Source organism: Alligator sinensis, unplaced genomic scaffold (assembly GCF_000455745.1).
Source record: "Alligator sinensis unplaced genomic scaffold, ASM45574v1 scaffold760_1, whole genome shotgun sequence".
NCBI lineage: Eukaryota > Metazoa > Chordata > Crocodylia > Alligatoridae > Alligator > Alligator sinensis.
The window spans coordinates 1,624,757-1,650,747 of NW_005841989.1; the positions used below are offsets into that span (position 1 = coordinate 1,624,757).

At 46.6% G+C, this 25,991-nt stretch overlaps 1 long non-coding RNA gene across 1 annotated transcript in view; it reads left to right on the forward strand.

Moving 5' to 3' along the window:
- The window catches only part of LOC102382472, a 215,224-nt gene that overhangs the window by 162,677 nt on the left and 26,556 nt on the right, over positions 1-25,991 (forward strand). The window lies entirely within an intron of this gene.

Consider the following 25,991-nt stretch of genomic DNA (forward strand, 5'->3'; position numbering starts at 1 on the left):
ACTCTTTCCTGCCTATGCAGGGGGTCGGACTCGATGATCTATTGAGGTTCCTGCCGACCCTAACATCTATGAATCTATGAAAGTCAAGACACTGCACCTTGCAGTTAGTGTAGAATTGATTTTATCATTGGGAAAATAGATGGAAAGCAGTAGGGAAGAGTCTGTCCTATTGGAGCAAGCTTCTGGGCTAGAAATCAGGGTCTGCTCCCTTTTAGGACAGCAACCAGACCAGTGAGCCCCACGTTCTCTAGCTCAGTGATCCTCAACCAGGGTGCCCTACCTGATCCATAGGATGCTGCTTAATATTAGCACTGTCAGATGTACAAACACCTATACCTGATTAACAAGTGAACCCAGAGATTTCACATAGGAATCTGTAGCACCAAAACCATTCTGATGGGATGTGGTCTTTCTGAGTTCTTTGTAACAGAAGAATTGCTCTAATATTTTTCTATAGTCACAAAACAAGTAAGAACTAAGAGCTGGCATTTTCTGAGCGATGCCTTGAGTCTAATGAGGTGACCATGAGTCTAAGAAGGTTGAGAACCACTGTTTTAAACTGTCTCCTGCCTTATGAGTTTCCCTTTTTGGGGGCCAACTTCAGGGCTGAAGAGGGGCTGGATTTTTTGCCAGACATAGAGCAGGGACGTACAGCCCCATGTACCCATCCAGCCAGAGTACAGCAACCTGTGCATGCTGGGTAGCCATGCACATGGAGTTGGATCACAAACTGAGTGCAAGTGCCAAAACATGCTTCATTAAAGCAATTTGGATACCGCAAGTGGGATAGGATTCTGCCCTTGGAGTCTACGTAGTGTAAGTTGACCTGGCTCTGGTTGTGCTTAATGTATAAGAGCACATTAATATTTCTGGCTTTACTCTGCATACATACACTGAAGTGAGGAAAGGAAGAAATAAGTATTCTTTTCTCCAGGGAGAAAACCACAGGGGTTTGGGCTGCACAGAAATTCAAATATGGCAGCTGCCAGTTGGCTCTAATGGGTAATTTCAGAGATTTCTGAATGAATGAACTTGTGAGCTAGTGCTTTCTGTCAATCTACCTAGGCATCTGAATGGCCCCCATCCCTGTATGCAACTTTATCATGGTCCTTAATGATCAGAACCTTATAGTGTCCCTCTGAAACAGTGAAGCAAAGCTATCCCTATTTGAAATGGGAAAACAGAGAGCCATTAGCCCACCTGTGGGCAGAGCCAGGAATTGAGCTGTAGTCTCTGACCTCCCAAAGCCACTGGCTTCACCAAGTAGCCATTCTGATTCATAAGCACACACATTGTAGCCCTACCTACCCGCCAGCCATGTACCTACCCTGTACTTCGTTCTAGTCCTGCTCCCCAGAGGTATACGCACACACACGTGATGCCAGTGCCCACACACGTGTACGCACCTGTATGTCGTGTGCTTCTCCGCTGGGGGAATTTCTGTTTCATAAGCAACCTCCCTACCCAATTGAAAAAATGAAGACACACGACTCCCACTTGAGGGGAATAGATTGTTTTCGATTGCTATTCTTTCATTATTTTAGAAAGTAAAATGAATAAAACTTATGCAGGTCACAGACATTAAAGAGCCTTTTTATATCAGTTTGGGAGTGCTTGTCAGCTTTGATTTATTAAGTAAAGTTCCCAGACTGGCTACTAGTGTGTGTTGTCAGTCTCTTGATAATGGATAGACCTCACAGCTGAGTGCTCTGTGATTAGACTTTTCAACTATATATTTTTAAATAAAGGCATTGCTTTTTTGGGTTGCTCATTTCCCTCTTTTAGGCAATTTCATTTGTCTTCTCCTGCCCTCCCTCCCCACACTTTAAATTTGTTTTTGTTGGACGCAGTGAGGAAGGTAAATGAAACACATCTTTAAGGGCTTTTTTCAGAGCCCGCTCCCAACTTAGCTTGATTGATTAAATGTCATGGGGGACAAAAATGGATAAGAAGAAGCTATCTAAACTGCTTTCCTGAGAGACCCATGCCACGGGGCTGCTCTTCTTGTACCCCTCTATTGCTACAGTTGTGTCAGCATTTTTATTATCAGACTTCACTTCCTTAGGTTTTATTGCTGGACAGTATAAAAAAAAGCCTCCAGGCTGCAAGTGGAGGAAGGGGGGTATTTTCTGTTCGGGAAAGGAATGTGGAGTGTGTACACAGCTTGCAAAGGGTTAATTGTAGTCACGAAGCAGTCACAGATCCAGTGTGCAACACTGCATGCAGATAAGTGATTATGTATATGCATTTGCTCACTCCAAATGCAGTTGTGCACCTTGCCTTTTTTGTGCCTTCACATGTCTACATGTCACATTTCTGATCTAGAGGCCCTGGTGCTTCTGTGGAGGAAGGCTCTTTTGGTGAAAGTCTGGGAATCTGGGTTCAGTTCCTGTCTGAGCCATATGTTTCCTGTATAGCTTAGGCTCTACACCTTCAAAAGAGCATGGATCCATTTGTAGGGACCAGCAAGCTCTTTGAAAAACCTGACCCCATTGCTCTGTGCCTCAGTTTCCCCATCTGTATAATGGAGATAATGATACTTACTGACTGTATGGGGAGGGGCTCATGAAGTGGGGAGGCATTCAGCGATGTGCGCCATGTGTTCACAGCCTCTGGGCATGTGGGCAATAAGGTTCTTCAGCGGATAGCTTGCACAGAGTCCTTCCTTGGGGGAAAGTTGCACTGCCTCTCACGGCTGCTAGAGCTGACGCAGGGAGAGTGAGACCCTTGGGTTTCGGAACCCAGAGTTTCAACCCAAAAATGAAGATGCTTTCATGAGTTACGCAATGATACTAAAAGAAAAAAAAAATCCAATTGTACCAATTTTATAAGCCTCTTTGCTCTCCTATGACTCCAAGAATCGCTTTGATTTTAAGGCTAAAATCTGACAAGCTAGCAGACCTGAAAGAGAGATTTTTTTTTCCCTTCCCTTTTGCTTTCACTTTGGAAGAAACTTGAAAGAAGAGAACATTTGTACAAAAAAAAAAAGGCAATTCAGTCAACCAGTCGCAGCCCCTTGGCTGTTATTTCAGAGCAGTGTGGTTTTCTGCTTTCCCATCCCCTGTCATCCCTCACTTCCTCCTTCCATCCTGCAAGAAAATCATCTGCCTGGGTATATGGTATCAAAGCCTGTTGACAAAGAAACAAATATGAAGTAAACATGTAAGAGGTTTGGTCCACTGTTTTAAACACTGTGAGTTCAGGAGGTCTGCACTTCAGCTCGGCTCCAGATTTTCTGGGTAACTTTGCACAGATCCCTGATGGTGACACTGATTGTTTCTTTGCCTTGGTGGATGTTGTCTTATAGGTATGGATTTGCTGGCCAACCTGGTGGTATTTATGGGACTGAGTGCTTCTCCCTCAATTAGGAGCATGTGGGTTTGGCACTTAGTTTCTTTGAACTGGATGTTCAAAAGTGTTTAGGTGCCCAATGAGATTATGAGAAGTCCCTAAACCAGTTTGACACCTGTCTACTGGTGAGTTTAGTGGGTGTCAGGCTCACCTGCACAAGCCTGTTTTCATACCTCTCCCCTTACACTTTGCTTTCCTCCCTATAAAAAGGGTCATGATGACAGTAGTTCTTTGCCTCCTGTTAGTGTTAGGAGCGTAAATTCTTTAATGGGTGCATCTACATGAAACATTTACTGTAGAGCTGCCTAATTAGCTCCACAGTAAACTCTCAGCATCTACACATGCAGCCACAGCTGCCTAATTTAGCCTAATTAGCTCCACAGTAAACTAATAACTGCTGCCGTAGAATACTACTTGTATACACAAGTACTATCCTGCAGTGGCATTATTTAGTGCACCGCAGTGCACATGTAGACACTGATGGGGCTAGTTCTGGCACAAAGGTACTTCAGTGCAGGGGCTGCCTGCTGGGTAGCCCCATGCTGAAGCACCCTCATGCCTCAGTAAGCCCCTCTGTGGCACATTGAGTTAGGATGGAGCAGCCCCAGGCTGACCCCTGGGCGCCGTGCCAACTGGGGCTGCTCCAACCCAACTCAGCGTGCTGCTGTTCCAGGCGCATGTGCAAACTCAGCACTCAGGAGTGATAAACTCCAGCGCAAACTTCACCAGAGTTTATTTGCTTCACATTAATAGCACATGTAGATGCATCCAGTGTGTCTGAAATGTTGCCTCTGTACAGAGTGGGCACCACATAGAAAACAGAAAGTCAGGGCTAATCCCTAACGTGGGAAGAAACGTCTCCTGCAGAGACTCCCCCAAGCTTTGAGAAAGTTTGGATCTAGATTCGTATCCCAGATTTCTGGATTAGCTCTGTGGCGATTAGTCCATGGGTCCAGACCAATCCTGCAAGGAAGGTTTCAGGCGAGTGGGGTTATGCCATATAGATTTCCCATACCGTCTCATGAGGACATGTGGCTCACGGACCTGTGGCAGGCCTGTGTTGACGTCCGAGGAGCACCCCCAGATTTACACTGGAGGCAGGCACAGAGATCAGAATGTGGCCCTTTGCTCATTCACAGTGACTGGTGAGCTCCATAGATTCCAGAAAACTCATTGTGGATAATACAGTGATTTGGGCACTAAGAAAAGTTTGCAACCGGCAGGCCCAGTGATTCAAGGCTGCTGTATATAGCCGCAGTTCTACATGTTTACCCCACAATGCCCCTTCCTGGGAGGGTGATGTCAGCTCCAAATCCTCCCAACAGTAAGATTTCCCCCATCAGTCGTCCTTGCCTGGAGTTGTTTTCTCAGCAGACAACAGCGCTAATGTCTCTGGCGCTGGGGTACACTTGCAGCAAATGGCTTTTGCGGCTCATTAAGTGCCTCGCTGTTGCTGCAGAGTTTTGCTGTCCCCACATGGCATTTGTTGCTCTGTATACTCCAGCAGTGCAGACAGTATCTCCAAACAATGTGTACACTAGTTATAACAAAAGCATGGGCTACACCTTCCACTGATACCCCCTGCGGCAAGGCCTTGCTCAGTACCTCAGGGTGACAGGCAGTGGCTCAGTCAGGGCCTATTTGGCTAATCCCCACTGACTTCCATGACATTTTTGTTTCTTAAACTGCCTTTAAAAGACACAAACACAAGGACATTCACAGACAAATAAAAACTAGACGCTTATAACACTAAAGGGAGGCATTGACAAGTGCCCATAAACTCCACTGTGAATTACATGCTGGGGAAAGGTGCTGGATTTATAGGCTGGGAGACTAGCTGCAGGATCCCCACCTAGTACAAATGTAGTGTGGCTCCATTGATGCATCAAGGCAAGGTACCCATGACCATGATGAGTAGATGAGGTGCTTGTTTTAATGCGGACTAAAGACCAATCTGTTTGGGAGCTGGACTTTGGCAGAGAAGTTGGCAACCTCTTAGGAGCAGCAGGCTGAAATAATTGCGCTTGGTCCGAGGCAGGCTACTGTTTCTCCGTGCTGCTAGGGTGCTGCCAACTGCTGCAGAATCCTTCCCGCACCCCCCAGTGCTGACTTGCTTCTCTGCCTAAATGCCACTGATATCCAGGCTACATGAGCTGGATGAAATCGTTAGGGGGGTCACTTCCAGTCAGTGGGCTGTAGGTTGCCAGCCCCTTACTTAGTCCATCAAATGTCTTTTGTACGAGCCAGAACTCAGCTCACAGTATCTGGTCCTTACTGAACTTAGAGGTAAAAGGTTCTTTGCCTGATCAGCATCCATCTCACTTATCAAGTCTTCTTGATCAAAGGAGCCTAACTCCCCCCATTACTGGATATGGTAATTAGCAAGGATCCGGGTTTTCTGTTTCCCATGGAAAAACAGAGTAAACCGTGGATTTGACCTTTTACTGGAGGCAAACAGGGATTTCATATTTTACCGGAGATACCTGCGGATTTTGCAGTTTTACGCCAAGCCCTCTGCAGGCTGGTAGAGCTCCGGGGGTGGGGGGGGGCAACATGCACATGGCTGCCAGGCAGCCTGGACAGCAGCTCCCATAGGTAAGTAGGGAGGGTGGGGGGATTGAGGCCCCCATAGGAAGGGAAGGAGTTGGGCAGGGCCGGGGATGCTGCTCAGCTGGGCAGTGCCTAGGACTTGGGGCCCAGGGCTGCAATGCACGGCCGCGCGGCCCTGGCGGGGAGTGGGATGGGGCTGCAGGTAGTTTGGTGGAGGGGTGGGGGCCAGTATCCCGCTGCTGTGTCCACTCCTGGGGGACAGATGGGACCTGTACCCCCGCCCCAGATCTGTATGCAGAGTGTGGGGGGGGCGCTCCCCACCACTGCACACACGGGGGGGGGGGCAGAGGGGACCCATGCTCCCCAGATCTGTGTGTGGGGCAGAGGCTGTATGCTGCCTGCTTCAGGCTCATGCTCCCTGCCCTGCTGCCCTTCCCTGCGGCCTCCACAGTCCAGTGTATGCAACCTGGTGCTGCAAAGAACAGCAGGGCCGCGCAGGAAGCTGCCTGCTGTTTGTGAGCTTTGCACCCTGGGCACAACCCCACGCTGCAGCCTCCGCTGCAGCTGCGCAGGCAGAGGATGCCTCGCCAGGGCAGCACAGAGCTCACAGTGGCAGGCAGATTCCTGCCTGGCCCTGCTGTTCTTTGCAGTGCCAGGTTGCACATGCTGAGCTGTGGAGGCCCGGGGCAGGGCAGCAGGGCGGGGAGCACAAGCCTGAAGCAGGCAGCATACAACCTCTGACCCGCGCACAGATCTGGAGAGTGCAGGTCCCCTGCCCCACCTGTGAGTGTGCGCAGTGGCGAGGAGCAGCCCCCCCCTACTCTGTGCACAGATTTTGGGGGTGCACGAGTTTGGGGGAGCATGAGCTTGAAGCAGGCAGCATGCAGTCCCCACCCTGCACACAGATGTGTGGGGTGCAGGGTCCCCCTGCTCCTGGGAGTGTGTGCAGTGGCAGGGAGCAGCCCTCCCCACCTGAGCCTGCAGCAGGTGTGGGGCGAAGTCGGGCTCTGCCGTATTGCAGCTGTTGCTGCCGCCTGCCAGGGGCAGGAAGCTGTGTACCTGGGTCCTTGGCCCCATGGCCCTGGCAGTGGTGGGCCCCCTCCGGCAGAGCTGGGAGAGCAGGAGCAATTGGTGCAGGGGGCAAGGGGCAGTAGCAGGGCTGGAGGGTCGTGAGGGGCACCAGCAGGGCCAAGGGGGAAACCAGGGAAAACCAGGATCTCTGGTAATTAGCTAGGTCATGTCTCTCTGCAGAGAAATGTGGTTGCCTAGTACTGCTTGAGCCCAGGTACCCAAAATCACACGCCAATAACCACAGTTACTGCATGACGTTCTGTTTTGGAAATCACATATTTCACTTCAACATCCCTCTCCCACGGAGAACATTTAGGATGTATGGGGCACAGTTGGATTTCTCAGGCCAGAGGTGCACAGAGGTGGTTAGCCCTGCTAGTCTGAAGTCAGGCAAGAGGCAGGGCAGGGTGGCACCTGAGAGAATACCTGGCTCAGAGAGCTTTTGTAGGCAACAACCTACTTTGTTAGATGCTGTGAAAGGACTGGCAGGAAGAAAAGCTTGTACGCCGAATGGAAAGGGACACTGCTAAGTGAGGGAATAAGTGGGTTGAGTAGATCAGCTGAGATGAAAGGGGTAGTTAACATCTGGAGAGGCACTAGAGTTAACAGCTAGTCTAGGTAATGGGGTAAGCAACCACGGTCCCTGCTGAGACCCTGATTAACAGTGTCCAGTCTGTGTATGATTTTTTTGTTCTGTGATTTTACGTTCCCATTGGTTTTTCAAGTTTTGCTGTCTAACAACAGTTCCTCTGAGGTCAGTGATGGCATGTCCAGGGAGGTTAAGGTGTTCTGCTGAAGATTTGTTTGTCTTTCTGGAATTGATATCAGGCCAGTGTCCATTCCTTCTTATGCATGGGGATCGCCCCATCTGTCCAGTGTAGACAGTAGAAGGGCACTGTAAGCAGGTGTAAGGTGGCACACATGACATTGGTGGAGCAGGCGAATGAACCCTGAATGTTATCATTTTGTCCCTAGCTCCGGTGACGATGTAGTCTGTGTCGATGAGAAGGCACAACTGGCAACGGTTGTGAGCATAGCTAGACGAGCCAGCAATAATCATTATCCCAAAGACGCCTTCTGCGCCCCATCCTGCTTTCCTCACTACTACTCACGTCGTGTCATTGAGGCACCAGATGGGGTCTAATCAGGCCCAGTGCAACATCGAGGGGATGTTATTAAAGCTGTCCACTGCTGGATGAGCGAGGATTATCTAGGGTTTAATTTCAGTAGATAACGGCACTTTGCCTGTCTACAGCACCTTTCATCTAAGGAAGTCAAAGCACTTGATGTCTGTGCAGGTAATTAAGCCTCACAGTGCCCCCTGGTGTCAGAGACAAGTGCGAGGCTAAATGTTAGTAGATGTGCAGTTAGGAGCAAGCATGACCTGGCTCAGAAATGATCTAATAGCTCTCCTCCTACTCTAATTTGCATGCTTATCTGCCCTTCACAGATGGGGACTGTGAAGCACAAAGTTGAAATCGCTTGCCCAAGGTCACAAGGCAACTCAGTACCAAGCCAGGAACAGAACCCAGCAGTCCCCTTTTATGAACCACTCAACACATTTGATGCAAAATAAATAGACAATGCATCATTCTAACTCTAGCCTAAAAGTTTGTGTTTAACTCTTGGCATGGGTTTTCCATCCCATCCTATATCCTGTCTCTCCTGATCTTTTAACCAAGTTCTCTTCCTGCAAATTTCTTTAAGGTCGCAGGATATTACTTTGACAGATCCCCAGATAAGTATTCCCACTGCCAAGCTCTGCAGGACCAGATTTCTCAAGAATTATTTTCCCCAGAGATGAGTTGGAACTAAGGTTATGATGGTGTGTCGTCGCCCCCCTCCAATCTTCTTTCCTTTTTGTCTCTTTCCTCTAACTAAAAATCAGGAAGCTAGAAAATCCTCTTTGAAGTAACAGTGTATGAAGAGGATTTATCCTTGTCCACTTAAATATTCATGACAGCTTGCATTTCTGTTCAAAAAGACACTTGTTTATTTAGATAAGATTTAATTTATTCATAATTTACCTAAATTTGCAGGAGCGTGCATGTACATTTTAGCTTATAAGCAGCGTAATACATAAAACATTATTGAGGCATGCAAATTACACAAATACAGCATTTGAAACTGCCTGCTTGTTTTACCCAGATAACTAATTTCTTACCCTGAGTAGAGACACAAATACAATTGCATGGGATTGTTGCCTGTGATGCGTAGATTCAGAATTTTGCTTCCCTTAATGGAAGAGGCGCATCTTTTTACCAGGGCTGCACTGGAACCCAGTTCCATAGTACATGATCCACTGCTAGCTAATAAGCTCTTTGTTGGCAAGAGGCTGTGGTGTTGATTCACAGTCCTTCCCCCAAGGCTTGATCCTGCTTTCCTGAAGCTAGGGGGAGTTTTAACATTGGCTTTTCTGCAAATCAGCATGGGGTCTGGAACAGAACTCGTCTGCACTGGTATGCTTCAGATTGAAGGAGGATGCTGGAGGGAGCTGTGCTCCCTCCTCTATGTGATCAGCGGGACAGTTCATGACCAGTTCTCATTGTGTAGCAATTTCCATTCAAAGACATTTTCAGCCGATTATCTCTGCATCAGTGGAGAAGACGTGATGTCATGGGTAGCATGGGGACAGAGGTTCTGGGTTCTGTTTCTGACCATGCCACTGATGCAGATTGCAGACAGAGGGCATGAGACACATTGGAACTAGGTATAAAAAGGGGGTTATCATTTCATATCCTGTAAGTCATGTTTGTTGGTAGGGTTGACCGTATTTCATGGTTCAGTATGTTGGCTGTGGGGGTCACAAAGGAATTGCCTGGCTTCTCTCTACTGATAGCCCCTGCCAAGGTGCATCTTGAGTTCCTACTCATCCATGGGAGACAGGCTGGGGCCACTGCTGAGCAAAGGAAACCAAACTTAATAGTCTGGTGGTCCAGTCAGGAATGGCAAACCCCTAAGGCCCAGATACCTATCTCCCTTATCCCAGTGTAATCCCAGTGTCCTGGATGGTGGTACTCTTGTCTGTATAGTGCTGAGCGCTCAGCTGCTGCGCTCTCTCCATCCAAAGCAGCGGGGTTGCATGCTTAGACTCACATGTGTGCTTACATCCATTGCCTGGATCATGGCCAAAGTGCTCAGTGCCTTGTAGGATCAAGCCCTTATATGTGTATTAGCAATTTCAGAATCAGACCCATTCACCCTGGCTCTTCACCATGTTGTTCAAGCAGCTGAAGACTCAGGGGTCTGACTGAGCCCCCTCTTCGCTGGTGTGAACTGAGAGTCACTCCACCAAAATGAAAGGTCTTGCTGGCATAAGGGAGAGGAGAATCAGGCCTCCCAAGTTTGCCTGCCCCTTTTCAAGTCTTGCTGTCAGCACTCGCAGCCCTCTTGGGGGTTTCTCAGTGGCATTGATGCTGCTGCTCTGTTCATAAAGCCAGAGATACACAACAGGCAGGTATTTATAGACACCATCTCCCAGCTCCCCAGAATCTCCTCTCTCCCAGCTGGGGCTGGCTTGGCACAGGTCAGAACAGTGACAAAAAATTACACTCCTCAAATCCCCATCACTTTGTGCTGTCAGCCCACTGCTTCACTGCACCAGGGTGATAAAGAAATGGAGAAGGAAGGGGCAGGAAACCTATACTATGCAGACAGCCGCAGCTTGGCCTGCATGCTCCTTGAAGAAGCACGGAGGTAGGCAATGGACTGGGGATGGCTGGGGTAGGGTAGGGAGGGGGCAGATTTGTCCAGCCTTGGCTGCTGAGGGTATTCAAACTTTAGTCCAGCAAACAAATACATTTCTCTTTATTTATAGGCCATATAACCCCCCTCGCCAGTCCCCCCTGACCCTTTTATTGCAGGTGTATATTTCCTCCCCCCACCTTGACAGCTGATAAGGCAGAAAATTCACTGCCTGCAAAAATCCTATTTACCACTCACTTCCAGATAATAATTTTCTGAATTAATGTATACTGGATAGAAAGGGTCCTGTCTCTCCAGGTGGCACAGGGCAGCACGGAGCATGGGGCAGGGCCTGGTAGCCCAGACTCTGCCTCTCCCCATGTACTGCTCTACTGGCACCCCATGAGGGGCATACAGCAGTGTGGCCCAGGGCTCTGACTGGCAGACAGAAGTGCCTAGGTGGTTGCTCTGAGCCAGCAAATGACCCTACGCATCACTCACTGTGCCAAGTCTTCCTAATGGAGGAAACTCATAAAAGGGCTTTACATTGCTTTTGCACTGGATTAGGCTTTTGTCTAGAGCAGCAGGGAACTGTGCACCCTCCTGTTTATTGGTTTATTGTTCCAAGTTAGAATCTGCATGCACAGTATATAGGGTATATGTATGTACATGAATAAAGAAAGATCTGTAATCAAACCATTTATGCATGCATAAAGTAATATGCATTTCTTTGGGTAGTTTTGCCTGCCACTTCCCATTATTAGACTCTGCTTTCAGTTGCTTATAATTTTGCCAAACTTCACCCATCTGGGCTGATCCATAGAACCTGGATTCTTGGCAGGGTTAGGCTCCTTCCCCACCCCTGTGAGGATGAGACTCCTGGGGATATATGCAGCCACAACACAGCTGTGTGGGACCCCTGAGGTGCTCCAGCTGTTTGCTGAGGCATCGCTTCTCCAGTCAGCTGTAGGAGCCACAGCTGTGCTCCAGTTCAGTGAGGAGGTGGTATCTTTTGAAGTAAAAGCCATAGCAAACAGCTGAGTGGCTCATCTTCAGTTGGTCACCAGCTGCATATTGATCAAGTTGTGAATCATCCAGATACAAATTATTTAGTTGCATTATTTTGTTTTATTTTGAGCGTTCTGGGGGGCGAGGGTGGAGTGCCAGTCAAAATGACTGAGCCATTTCCCAAAAAAACGTGGTTTTGCCCATGCTTAGCATTCTGGGCACGTTTCCTTTGGAGATCTCTGGACACCCCAAGTTCAGAGCAGGGACTCAACATTTGATATTGTAGTAGCCTTTGTATTAAGAACATATTTTGCTATTTTGTTAAAACCCACCCCAAATTGTTCATGTTCTAAACAACTGAAAAACTACAGGTCCTGCATGCTTGGCAAAACCTCTGGAAATGTCGAAGTTTTCCAGAAGCTTTTCTTTGCGCTGGGCATGCTCCAGCCTGGAGCTGCACAGCTAAGTTTTGAGTGCTCGTGTTTGCAAACCTAACAGCATCCTTTCCAGGTAGAGGGTGGGTGGGTGGGTGGGTGTAATAACACATGAGTGTGGTGGTGTCAGCTGCTGAAAACCCTGTCTAACAAGTGAATTAGGAGCAGGAAGCCAGTCTCCCCTGTAATCCCAGTGAGCCCCTGCAGCAGAAAGGAGGAAGCTATGGGATTTGAGTGCAACCTGTATTTGCATTTGATAGAGCCTTTCATTACATAATTGCTTAGTATATTTTGCACAGAACTCCCTGCCTCATTCAGTGCACAGGATGAGCAGTGCTGTCATAATGAGCTCATTATGAAGTGGTAAACCCTAGCGAAGAACCCATAAGAAAATTGATCATTCTGTCTTCAGATCAAGGTTAGAATAGCGTGCAGCAAGTAAGGCTGGAGCTCCACATGGGACAGACAGCTGGAAGAAAGCAAAGTACTGAACCATTAAACAACCACTCTCTATCCTGTGGACAAAAATATGATAGGTTTGCATAATGAAAATTTGGTCATGCACAAAGTGTTTGTGTGTGTATGTGAGGGTGTGGATTCAGTTTGTAGTAGCCACCTTAATGCTGGCAGGCACATCTACATGTGTGCTTTAATGTGCATTAGCTTATTTTAAAACGGTGCTGAAAACAGTGCTGTTTAGTTAATGCACATTAAAATAGGCTAATGTGTATTAAGCATCACTTAAAAACCGTGGGTGCCTGTACATGAGCATGGAGACTGTTCCAATGCACTGTAATTACATCAAATAAGCTTTAGTTTAAGTGCCCCTGCCTCCATTTTGAAGCCCGGGGATGCTGATACAGTACATAAGACACGGGAGGCTGTTGGAGCGCTGTAATTGCCATGCTCCGGCAGACTCAATTGATCTGCTTCAACATACTGGAATTACAGCGCATCAGAGCAGGGCTTACCACTTCATAATGAGCTCATTACGAGAGCATTGCTCATCCTGTGCACTGAATGAGGCAGGGGCTCTGTGCAAAATATAGTAAGCTTTAGTTCAAGCACCCCCACCACCATTTTGAAGTGCAGGGATGCTGATACATGAGCAGCTGTGGCACTTTAATTAGAGCAAGTTTCAGAGCCTGTTTAATTAAAGCATCACCTTCCTGGAGTATGTGTAAAAGTGCCCTGTGCTCTTTAGTTAATGCACATTAAGACAGGCTAATGTACATTTTCCTAGTACCTCACAATGGAGGTATTATATTTAATGCGCATTAACTAGAGCACAGTAGTGCACATGTAGACATGCCCACCTTTGAGTGCTCACCCTAATGATGTCCTTTTCATTTAGTTTTTGTGTGGAGCAGTAATAGTGTATGTATGCCATTTTATTACCCTGTTCTTATACAGCTCTCACTCATGTGACTGTTCCCTTGCTGCTCTATTCTGTATATTGTATCCACCTGTTTCTCATCATATTGATGCAAAAGAACTGTTTTGGGACAAAGATTTTAGTTTGCATAAGGAAGCAGTGGTTAAGCCTAATGATCCCTTAACTCAAATAGGGAGTCTAGGAGCTGCAGCAGTGTAAGTGAACTAACTAACTAATAATAACACAATATAATACCAATGCTGCTGTACAATGATATGTAAGCACACATGCAGCAATATATGTGTTTATGGAACTAAATTAGCTCCATCCTTGATTGTAGATATTTTTTTTCTCTGTTTATGTATATGTTTGCATGCATGTGTAAAAGATTAATATCAACTGATCCAAATTATTTTATTAACTTAACTACTTCTTCATTGTGTTTCTGAATGATACAAGGTTTAATCTCTCTCCATATATATATATATATATATAGAGAGAGAGAGAGAGAGAGAGAGAGAGATGCATAGCAATATGGTATGATATATACATATGCATATAACATTATGGCACATACACATATACACAAAATAATATAAAGGTGTGTAGGCTTGTATAGCATCCTTGAACCCAGTCCTGTCTCTTTTTATAGATGTATTGGAAAAGAATAGGCTATTGATTGGAGTTTAAAAAACAGGTTGCCTCTTACCTATGGATGGATTAGGGAGAAAATATTGACCTGGGTCCTTCTGGCTCCTGTGCAATTGATGCAATTTATTTTCAATTTGTCAAATGTGGCATTGGAGCAGCAATTGTTTTTGGTGATTTATTAGGATTTTTCTAAATGGAGTACTCTGTCATTGGAGTTACTTCACTTGTGTCTGAGTAGATTTTTCTTCCTACAAGCTCGAGATATGAACCCAAGCAGGTGAGTTTTTTCTTGTATTTTTTTAAACTTAGGAAGGAGAAAAACACCAACAACAAAATAAAAGAAATTGATATATTTTAAACATGATGACACAATTGGCTGTTTAAATTGCCTCCATGAATTGATTTAAAGCATGTTGATAGGAACTTCTATTTCATTAACTGTCTTTCGCCTTCATTTCAGTCACTGGAGTCATTGTCTCTTATTACCTTCCAGCCTCATGATATCCGCATGGTGATTTTTGTTATTACTGTCTATATAGAGAAATTGTAAAAGGCAATTTTGGGATGGAAACAATGCGGGGGGGGGGGCATGGGGATATTGATATAAATCATTTGAATTCTGCATGACGCAAAATAATAGGAAATCATCAGGATTACTACAGCTTTCTCATTAGGTGTTTATTTCAATCAGAGGCTAGAGACAAGGTTTGTGGGTATGTGCTACAAAAATCCTATGCCCAGAAACCAAGCACTTTTCACATGTAAACAGCGACTCAGGCAGAAGTTTGTCCATAGGAGTTAAATGGCGCATAGGTCTTGTGTCTCAGTGCACAAAGTGTGTTTCACCCCCAATAGCTGATGCCATGTGATAGGATATTGATGAGTCCCAGGGTGTGGACACATGTACATTAAACTGGTGTAAATGTGCCAAATACATGACATGAGTTTCCAACCGAACAGACAATCTTACCCTGGAATAGCAGAGATTAGATTGCTAGTACAAGGTGTTGCCACTAGGTGGCAGGGGAGTGGATGAATAATTTGAGCAAAGGGCTGTCCCAGGATGGTCTGGTGACTGCACCCGGGTACGTGGCTAGTACTGTTAGGTGTGCAGATATGCTTTACCGGATAAGCCCAATGATTTCAAATAGTGTTAAAAAAGTTATGATCTGTTGTGGTCTTTCTGAGTTCTTTGCAATAGAAAAATTGCCATCTTATTTTTCTGTAGTCAGAAAATGAACGAAAACCAAGAACTGACATTTTCTGAGGGGTGCCTTGAGCCTCATAAGGGGTGCCTTGAGCCTAAAAAAGGTTGAGATCCACTGGGTGCATCTACACCAGATGGCTTAATGGTCAGTGGACTCTTCTACTGCATGTTAGCATGTCACGGCAAAAACCGTGCTAGAATTAGTCTACTGCACATTGAGTGTCCTCCAAAAAAAGTTTGCCTTTGCTACTGTGCATTAGTGCAGCTATCGAATACCTCATATCAGAGGTACTAAACTTAATGCTCAGTAGCAAAGCCACATTAATGAAAGTGTGTATGTGCCCACTGTTATAAATTCATTGGTGAATGGCTATTACCTTTTCTTATGAGGTTGCCTTTCAGTCGGTAACCCACCAGTGCAAGCCTGCTCATTGTGCATCTGCTTCACTCATACCTCCATGTGAAGGCAGATTGAGCTGCTGTAAATGACCCATGTATCTGTTTACTCACCTTGCAGAGCTCCCTGCCATGGCTGTAGCCAGCTTCCTCTTGGCAGACTTAGCTGAATGGGCAATGGAAACCAAACTTCAGATGATGTTATCTCTTCTGATCAAATGTGTGTTTTATTAGTGTCTAGTATTTGGATGGATTATGGCCATGCCCAGGAGCACCACTGTGGCAGGTGCTGAGCAAATGCTGAGCACAATATCTGCCCTTGCCCCAGGGAATTTGCAGTCTCAGTGATGTGTGTGTATGTATCTGTATTACACTTTCACCCTTCAGAGAGCAAGACCTTGAAGAGAAGGAAATACACCATCTCTTTGAAGTGCTTCTCTCCTCCTGGGGTATGTGTTTGCAGCTGAGCTTAAGATTTCCTCAATCAACACCAAATACATCTTTGACTGTGGGGGCAATAATTCATTTCCCCCAATAAAATGAGGACATTAATATTTACCTTATATAATGAGGGCACTGTGAAGATAAATTTGGTCAGGACTGATGTACTTTGAGTGGAAACAGAGGCATGGGCTTGATTCAGCAAGGGCTTCCAGAGATCTTAGTGCCACTCGGCATCTCCTTTCTGTAGAAAGGAGTAGTGCTAATATTGTATCAGGAAAGATGCCCCTGGTTCAGCACCGCAGAGAGCTCCTGCTTCCTAATCTTTCTGAATGGCCTTTCAGGCAGTTTTCAGAAGTGTCATGAGTTTTGGGTGCTCAGTGTGAGACATCTGGGGCCCAATTGTCAGAGGGGATCAGCACACACAGCTCCGCTGGCCGAGGTCACAGTGAAATCAGGCCTGTGACACCTCCAACCAGGCACTGCTGAAAAGAGGCCTTGTTTGAAAATGTTGGTCTTCATGAATTAATTCTCAGAGCATCTCTATGAATTATCATCCATATTTTGCAATGCAAAGCATAGAGATTAAGTGCCTTGCCCTAAGTAACACAACAAATGACTGGCAAAATTGATATTTGACAGTGGATCTCCTGGCCCTCGTATCTCTGTTGGAACCCCTTAAACTTGCTTCTTTTCCTGGCCCCAGCAGCAGGAAGCCATGTGTAAGCTTGCAGAAAATAGCAAATTTGCATCTGGTTGCATAAAAATTTCATGTCTATTCCAAAGCCTAAATGTAACTAAAAATACTTTCTGGTGGAACTGAAGAAATTCACTCATTAGCCAGTCACTGATTTTTTAATGAAAACTACATAGGTCTCCTTTTATTTGTGAAGACAGATACGGTTGTAATGACCTGTTGTCTTGGGCTCATGGGTGAAAGCAGGAAAATATTTTGTGATTTTTTTTAAAACATGGGTTTTTTTTGCAATTTCTTTTTAGAAATTCAGTTTCAAAATTCTAAAATGTGAAACTCTGTTTTAAGATGACTGGAAAAGGAGGGCTCTTTTTCACAAAAACAAAAAATGCCCTTGGGTATTTCTCAAATTTCAAAATGTTAAGATGGAGAACCACCCCCCCCCCCCAAAAAAAAAAAACAAAACAAAACAAAACAAAACACAGGTTCTTCGAAGAGCTGAGCAGAAATTAATCTTCCTGCTTAAAACACAGGATAGTGTTAAAGCACAAGATGTGGCGTTCAGAGTCCCGCTTCCATCCCGCTAATACTCACCTGCTGGTCTGTGGTGAGCAAGTATTTTCCCTCTCTGCCTCAGTGCACCACACACCCTTTCCCTATCCCATCCACAGTAGTAATCGAAGGGTGAGGGTGTGCACGTGTCTATAAATTCCCTGGATTCACTAGCTAAAAGTCTCATTTTAGGCCATGGAGCAGATACCATCTTGTGCTCTGCCTTAGCTTCATGGTATGGGGAAGATGCCATTCATCCTTAAAAGTCCATTGATCAGTCAAGGTCTGTTCTACTTTAGCATCGTACAGGGAGAGCCCCGAGCAGTCAATGGAGTAATGTGCACCCTGGGCTATCATAGGCTTCCTGTTTGCCCAGGCAGCACATTGAAAAATGCGTTTTGGTAGCGTACTGCCACCTCTGATGTGCACTCATCAAGCTCAGTGCACAAGTGCAGGTCTCCAGAGCAGGCGCTGGTGGAAAGGACAGGGGAGGTGCTGGTCCCAACAGAGGCTGTCTCGACACTGTTTGGAAGGGAATGGTGCTGCGTGACAAATTGTTGCTGTTTGAAAATTGTCAGAACAGAGCATTGAGGAGACTTGATAAGAGCTCTTGAATGATCCTATTATCAGGATAACGGCTGTAGGAAGAGATGGTTCTCAGCTACAAATAGAAACGTTGACTTGATTTAGAGATGGTGTGGCAACTTTCAGCAGTGAATTTTCTGGCTTTGCTTGGTTTAATTTAGGCCTTTAACAAAGCTCCTTCAGCGTGTTGCAAGAGGAGCCATTCCAACAAATCCCCCTTCCGAGGGATGCTGCTCCGTGCACCGTTCTCCAAACGCACTCACAAAGAAAACACTAAACGCCTTAATAATAAAGCACAGAGGAAAGGGCCTGGCCTGTTGAAAGCACTGACTTCCCAAACACCGAGAGGGAGAGAGAAAGCTGACCTGACAGTAGCGAAATGACCTGATAAAAGAAACTGCCCAACAGCAAAGCTTCCTAAAGTGCAGACGTGCTGACAGAAAATGTCTGAACCCCAGCTACAAAGCTCTGATATAGACCCATGCTGTACCCAGAATTCAGCTGCTTAGGGACCTGGATGTTTTTTTGACCCCTTCCTAAAGAGTTTGGATCCAGATCTAGCAATGCCCAGTTCCAGGATCCAGATCTAGCAATGCCCAGTTCCAGGACCTTGGTGCAGCCCCTTTTCTAGGATGAAGCAAAGCCTTGTGAAACCATTCTGAATGGGATTTGGGGTTTAAGTTTTTCCCCATAATTGTATTTATTTATATTATTGATCATCACTTTCTGGCCCAGAATGAAGACAAACCCCATGAGAATCGTTCCCATTGCTCCAGGTTCTTATCTGGTGTCAATCAGCATCACTCCGCAGTTGGGCAGCGGGTATTTATGTCAGCTGGAGATCTGGCGCACTAACACATCAAGTGAGAACACCTAGTTTTGTGAGGTTTCAAGACAAATGTAGCCTCCGGCTGTTACAAAAGAGAGGGCAGCCTGGTGGCTTCATCAGCTCAGGAGATATGGTTCAGTTCCCAGCTTAATCACAGATTTTCTTGTGCAAATCATCTCATCCAGCTTGTGCCTCAGCTGCAGGGCCTGTTGGGGGCTGGATCTGGCTGCTTTTTCTCTGCTATACTTCATTTCCCCCTCTACATATCATTAATGTGGCAGAACCACACAACTGCTTTATTACTGATGCTTGCCAGGTCCTTATCCTGGTGTGTGGTTGCGCTGCACATGTGAGGAGGTGGTCAGCAGTCTGTAGTGCATCACCGCACTTACATATTGGACCGTCCTTTATATGCCTCATATATTGGACTGATCTGGGTGAGTGTGGGCGGCATAGCCTGCAGAAAGTCAAAGAGCAGGCAGGGAGGCCCTCCCTGCTGCCACCACCAGTGCTCTTGGGCTGAGTGAGGTGCTATGGCAGCAATCTGGGGGTAAAGGAGCCAGTTGGGGTTGGGGGCTGATTTGGAGGGTGGAAAGGCTGATCGTGGGGTGGAGGGGAGATTGGGGAGCTGATGGAGGTCAGTGGGGTGATTTGGGGCCTACCCCAACCCCCCCATGGCCTATACTGTGGCTAGAGAGCTAGCAAGCAGGGCAGACATGGAGCAGACTTGTAACCTTTAGGCATACCCCGTCTCACCAGCCCTGTAGCGGCAGATCTGAGCAGTACACATTAACCCCAAACATGTGACTCCTCACTAGCACTAGTTAACCTTAACACAAACTAACATTCCCTAGAACTAGCATTTGCTAACTCTAACATGTGACCTCAGCCTGAGGACATGAAGCCTTATGTGTGGCCAACCCATAGTGTGGACATGTGAGGCAGAATTCAATTTTATCAAGTGGAAGGCCAAAGTGCAGCTTGTGACCAACTCTTGAGTTCCCCAACTAGCACCTAGGAGTGATTCAGTGATCCCTCTGGGTGCCCATTATAGGAACACCCTCCAGACATGTGCATGGGTCTCCCAGTTTCTATAATGGGGAAGTTACATGAATGGAGGGGACGATGGAATTGCTACTACTCTTTAGTCAGGTAGCTCAGAGTTGCTCCCAAGATGTACTGTGGTTGTCCACTAGGTAAAACAGAATTGTGCCCTTGGTGTTCATCCCTCATTAATCAGAAAGCTTGGTTAGGCACACGCAGCCATGCATCTCACAGTTCACATAAGCAACAGGCTTTGTGAAGTGGTCCTTGCCAACAGCTATTTGGTAGTTATATGCATGTATAGTCATATAATTATAGCTCTTCTCAAATTAAAAAAAAAAAAAGTTGTATGCACCTGTGACAACTTAGGTATTTGTCTCTATGCAACTCATGAATTCTGCCTGAGATCATGAACTCTCTGTATCCGTCTCTGTGTCAGACTGAAAAGTGTTTTGAATGCGGAGCTTTGGAGGTAAGATGGTACGGTGTTTTCTCTCTGTGTTGGACTGCAATTCCAAAGCCAACAAAGGCTGGTTAGTAAGCCTGGGTTATTCTCTGTTTGTACAGAAGCACCCTGAGACACAGGGTTGGTTACTGCCCCAGGAACTAATGTGCTCCAATAAGGTAGCAGCTAAACAATGGAGCATGTAGCTTGGGACGGTCTTTGATTAACACAGGAGGCTGAATTATGTGTCACGTGGCAACGGGCACTGGGTGGCGTGAAAAGGAGGTTGCCCCAATGGTCATTTTATTGAAGGGGAGGTGAGACCCCAAAGACTCCATGATACGCAGGAAAATCAGTGTGCAGGAGGGAAAGGGGGATCCTGGTTTCCTCAAGAGGCGCTGACCCAAATCCCAAAGAACACACCAAAGTGGTGAGGGATCAGAAGGGATCAGGTGTGGGTTTTCCACTGTCGTGTCTGATTCTTAGTATGTCTTCTACTGTCTAAAGTAAATTGTACCTGTGCTGGGAATGTTTGCAATGTCTGGGTGTTGTATGCGTCAGTAATTGTGTTCCCTGGAAGGACTGAGCTATGAGATCAGAGCGCTGAAAAAGGATGGGTTAAGCCCCTGGAGACCCTGGTGGCTTTTAATTAGAAAGCCTGGACATTGTACTGTGGGGTGTGCTGGAACAAGGGTGTGCGCTCCAAGAGTGTGCTGAGAGACCCACAGGCAAAACAGTGTCTAGTCTTTTCTCGGACCCAGGAAGCTGAAAAGCAGGCAGGGATGGCATAGTGCTATGTCAAGAGGCAGCCTGGCATGTCTGTAGCAGGGGGAGCTTTACCAGCACAGTTACAATATCCTTGTTGGGTTGGCATTGCACAAATGAGGAAGTGAAGTACAAAGAGGCCAAGCAAGTTGTCCAAGAGAATTTGGCATGTGTTTGGTGTTGCACTTGGTGTCCGATCCATACAGAATATGGGTCCGTATAGCTCTCCTTTTGAGAGCTGGCTTCTGCAGTTCAAGTTGTAGGAGTTCGTACTTCTGACCCAGTGTGCTTTGGTGCCACCTGAGACGGTGGCTGCGATAGCTATTCACAGTGCCTCACACTGCTTTTCTGCGCTGTGTTCAAAAGAAGTATCCATTTCAGCTTCCTGTACTGTCCCGGGTGCCCCCTCAGGGTGTATTGCAAATTGTGGCGTGGAGGCAGAAGAGGCGTTGCACTCTGCAGTTATTGGTTTTTCCCTTCTCTCTGGGGTTTCATGAGTTGTTTCGGAGGAGTTGCTTGACACTGGGATCTTCTGGGGTGTTACCTTTTGGTAGCTCCTCCCTGGGGCTCTCTCATCCTGGATGTGGTCCTGACTCTTGCACCAATCTGCCAGGGAGCACAGCCCCAGGGAGAGGTTTCAGCCGAAGGGATAAATCCCCACCTTCCCATTCTGGGGTCAGGTCCAAGGGCCAAGCTTAGAGGTACAACTCTTCCTGCCTGGAGAGTTGCAGTTGCCATTTGTCGGCACACAAAGTGTCACTCAGCTTAGAAAATAATCATTTCAAGGGCTCTCAAACTTCAGCTCCCATGCTTTATTAGTTCTGCAGCCAAACGGAGAAGCAGTGAGTGCAGCTGAAGGCATCATGCGTGCCTGCCCACCCCCCATCCAAAGCGCCGATCAGAGCCAGCCTCAACCATCACCCAGCCACCTGTAGCAGGCTGCGGGAGGAGAAGTCCCTCATCTTAATTGTAAATGTGTCTCTCCTGAGGTCCAATTTCCAAGGTCCATCACTTAGAAATGTTAATGCTATTTATTGTAGCATGCATGGGATAATGGCATTTCTCAACATCTGTTTTCATTTAAAATTTCCCAGCCACCTTTTGCACAATCCATCTTGGTAACGATGCCGCCTCATCCTTATCACGCGGGAGGATGGGAAGTGGCAGTCGAGAGCCAGAACAAAAAATATTATTTATGAATATTTGCAGCTGCTGGTGGGACTTGGTGACCGTCTGCCAGAATCGGTGACAGGATTCATCTTGTAAAACGTACCTGTGATAAATATCAACTAGGGGTGATTAGCCAGAGGTTGTTAATTCATGAACGAGCTGCGCACACAAGCCAGCGAGTAATTTGATTTCCAGTGGCTGGAGAGTGCATTATTTCCCCCTCCCAAGGAACCTGCCTGCCTGAGCTCATAAAGCAGCTCCTCTTGCAGCTACTCACCTCTTTTACAACCAAGGCCATTCAGCTTTGAAAGAAAAAGAACTTAGCTAAGGGTTTGATGGAGATTTGCCAAATTATGAAGGGCACAATGAAAGCTGATGTGTCCCTGCTGGACTCTTAGTGGGCAGATAAGGGGATCTGGGAATGGTGGTGGGTAATAGACTTTACACAGCATTAATAATAATAGAGTTTTGTTAAAAAAGAATAAAGCTTTTCTGCCATAGTGAGGCTGAGATGAAGGATGGTTTTGTGTTTAAGGTGATGGAGTGGGTCTCAGAAGAGAGACATTCAGTACGCAACGCTGCCACTACCTCCCTGACAGACCTCAGACAGGTCACTTCACCACCGCAGCAATTTCCCCATGCAAGTGGGGATAAGAAATCTTCCTTTCTCCTGTGAATAACCCTGCTCTGGCCCTATTACTCATTCTTGCAATCCCTCACTGAGGCAGGGGAGCACTGTTATTTCTGCGTTACAAACAGGGAGGTGAGGTACAAAGAGACCAAGCAACTTGCCCAAGAGAATTCAGGGGCTGGATTGCCTCCAGACCGTGCTAGGGAGCACTGCAGAGAAGCATGACACGCTGGCTCCTTGAGTGTTACACCATGTAGCAAAGGCAGTGTAGGCACCTTAGTGCAGAGCCTAAGCTGGACAACCAGACATTTCAGGTGTGTACTAACCCTCATGCTTCAGTGCATAGATCAACTAAAAACCGATAGGGTCAGAAAGGAACGTCCCCTGTGGACAGATTGCTCCATTACTATCTACTGCAGGGTTCCTCTGAGCCATCTGATCAACGTGAGGCAGGATATGGTTAGAGCGACCATCAGCCTGATCCATCATGGTGATCCTCAAGCTTCTGTTTTACCCAGTTCTTCCCCCGTCCTCCCCCACTCTTAAATGCAGCACAAAAACTTTGCTTAGGAAGGGGGAAGCACATCTCTCTCGTTTCCAATTCCAAAGCTGCGTCTCCACTCGGGGAAGAGCAGGAGCAGAAGCAATTCTCATGGAGCAAGTTCTGACAGCTTAATGCCAAGGGGAGACCTGTGCTTCCATTTCCAGCCCTGTCCCCCACGGGCAAAGCCAGTTGAGTAGAGGAGTTCACAAGGATCAGCATGAAATAGGAAAACAATGTGATGAAGGGCCCCTGGAGTCAGGCACAGGGAGAGCTGGTCTGGTGGGGTTTTTCAGTTTTAATCAACATCAAGTTGATGTTATTTTCAGAGAAGTGCAGACATTAAAAAAATACCTACAGGTATCTCTGGCTGAGGCCCCTACCAGCTGTTCACCTGCCCCCTGCCCATCCTGATTGCACCTAAGCATTTAATAGGTGGATGGCAGCAATCATGTGACACAAAAACAACATTTGACTTCCATGTAACAAGACTTGTAATGAGAGATCATGCATTTTTAATTTCAAAGCTAATTTCTTATACTTTTTTTTTCCCAAGTGACTCATTCTGAGTCTGACTTTGCTTTCAGAAGCAATCTGTTGGGGTCCTGGCCTCATGCACTCCCATCCAGAATGTCCTCCCCTAGAGGACCAAGGAGTTCAAGCTTTATATCCCATTCAGTTGTTAGCCCTCTCTGCCGAGGACACTAATTTGAGTCATTGGTGACAATACAGGAATTGTCAGACTGGGTCAACCCTTGGCCTACTAAGTCTAGCCAACACTGCATTTTTATAAGGAAGATGCAGGAAACCCCTGCAGCAGTTGGGGGCAATGGTGTTTGTCTTCCCAGAGAGGTCTTCCTTGATCTCTAAAGCATTAGGGACTGGTTGAAGGCTCCTGCTTCTCCTTCTCCTGCATGGAACCCCTTGGTCTCTGCTCTGGATACTGGAAATACTCTTTATAAACAGAATCACTCCAGAAACCCCCCCCCAAAAAAACTTTTAATAACTTTTCCTTATTATGCCAAAGGACATGACAACTAGAGTGTTTCTAACATTCCCCAACATTTTCCTTCATCTCCATGTGAAAGGTGGAAGGAAACCAATGAGATAAATCTTTAGACTTAGACTTCTGCTGGTAAAAAATGCTTTTTTTTTTTTAAATCCAACTCCCATCAAGGGCTTTTCTGCATCCCATGCCATGTAGGAAAGATGAAACAAGGATATTTTATGGTGTATATCTTCAACTGCTTCTTGGAGTGTGTCTACAGCTACCAGTGAAAGGATCACAGCATAAACTCTTCCCTCCCAGCCCCAAAGTGAGTAAAACAACATACATTAGCTCCATACTGAACATTCATTAGCTCCATACAGAAATTCAGTGGGTTTTGCAGTGAGTTCTCACCGCTGTTTCTGAGATGATGAGTCCATGCAATGTAATTATGATTCTCCACTAGCAGAAATGCCATTGTGGTTTAATGAAGGACATGAGGCAGGAATAAAACCCATTAATGCTTGTTCACAAACCCACAAAGATGAGCCATCCCATAGGTTGAATGATAGTGAAAAATTGTTGCACACGACTCTCATCGTTACTCAATTAATCAAGATAATGGTCCTCTTACAACAAGCCCTTCTGCTTTGCTGCATGCTATAGTCTCTTAAAACTTCACGGTGACAGTGGCAATAGAGTCATTAAGCCCACTTGTTCCAAAAGCCTGGTCCTCTTCCATTTGAACTGATGGAAAATCTCTATTAGCCATAATAGCATAAACCCTAGGACAAGTAACCAAGAGATTCTAACCCCATCCAGAAGAAGGCTGTAGTGCACACATACCAAGACTAGTACACTTCTATTCCACAGGTTTATATAAAGACACCTCCTTGCCTGGAATATCACCTATTTTACTGAGGAAAGGTCAGTGGTAGTTGTAGACATGATCTATAGAAGGCCAGAAATTAGGTCTGTGCGAAGCAGCTCGTATCAGCTTCGGATTCAGATTTGGCCAATTTAGGGGACAGTGATTCGATTCAGTGATTTGAATCACTGTCCTGAATCGATTTGAATGTCAGCCAAATCTCTGAATCGGCCCTATCTCCTGCCTGCTCTCAATAGCTGCCCTGCCCACTCTCCTAGCTTCTGGCTCTTTAAAAAAAAGCCTGCACACACTGGCTGCTGGCAGGTGGGGGGGCAATCCCCACTGCCCTGCGCTGCGCAGTGATGGGGGGAGCTAGGAGAGTGGGCGGGGGGCGGGGGCTTGTGGCAGAGCCCGCCATGCAGCATGGGACAGTGGGGGACAGCGGGGATTGCCCCCCGCCTGGCAGCAGCTGGGGTGCTTTCCCAGCCCCCTGCTCCTAAAAAAAAAAAGAAAAAAAAAAGTCCCTACTTACTGGGGGGGGCACGATCCCCACTGCCCCCCGCTCCATGGGGGGTCTGCCATGAGCCCCCAGAAGCCCCAAGGCTGCTGCAGTAGCAGATGAATCAGGGATTTGTTTTTAAAGGGCCAGGAGCTGGGGCAGGCAGGGGCAGTGATGGGGGGAGCTAGGACAGTGGGCGGGGGGCGGGGGGT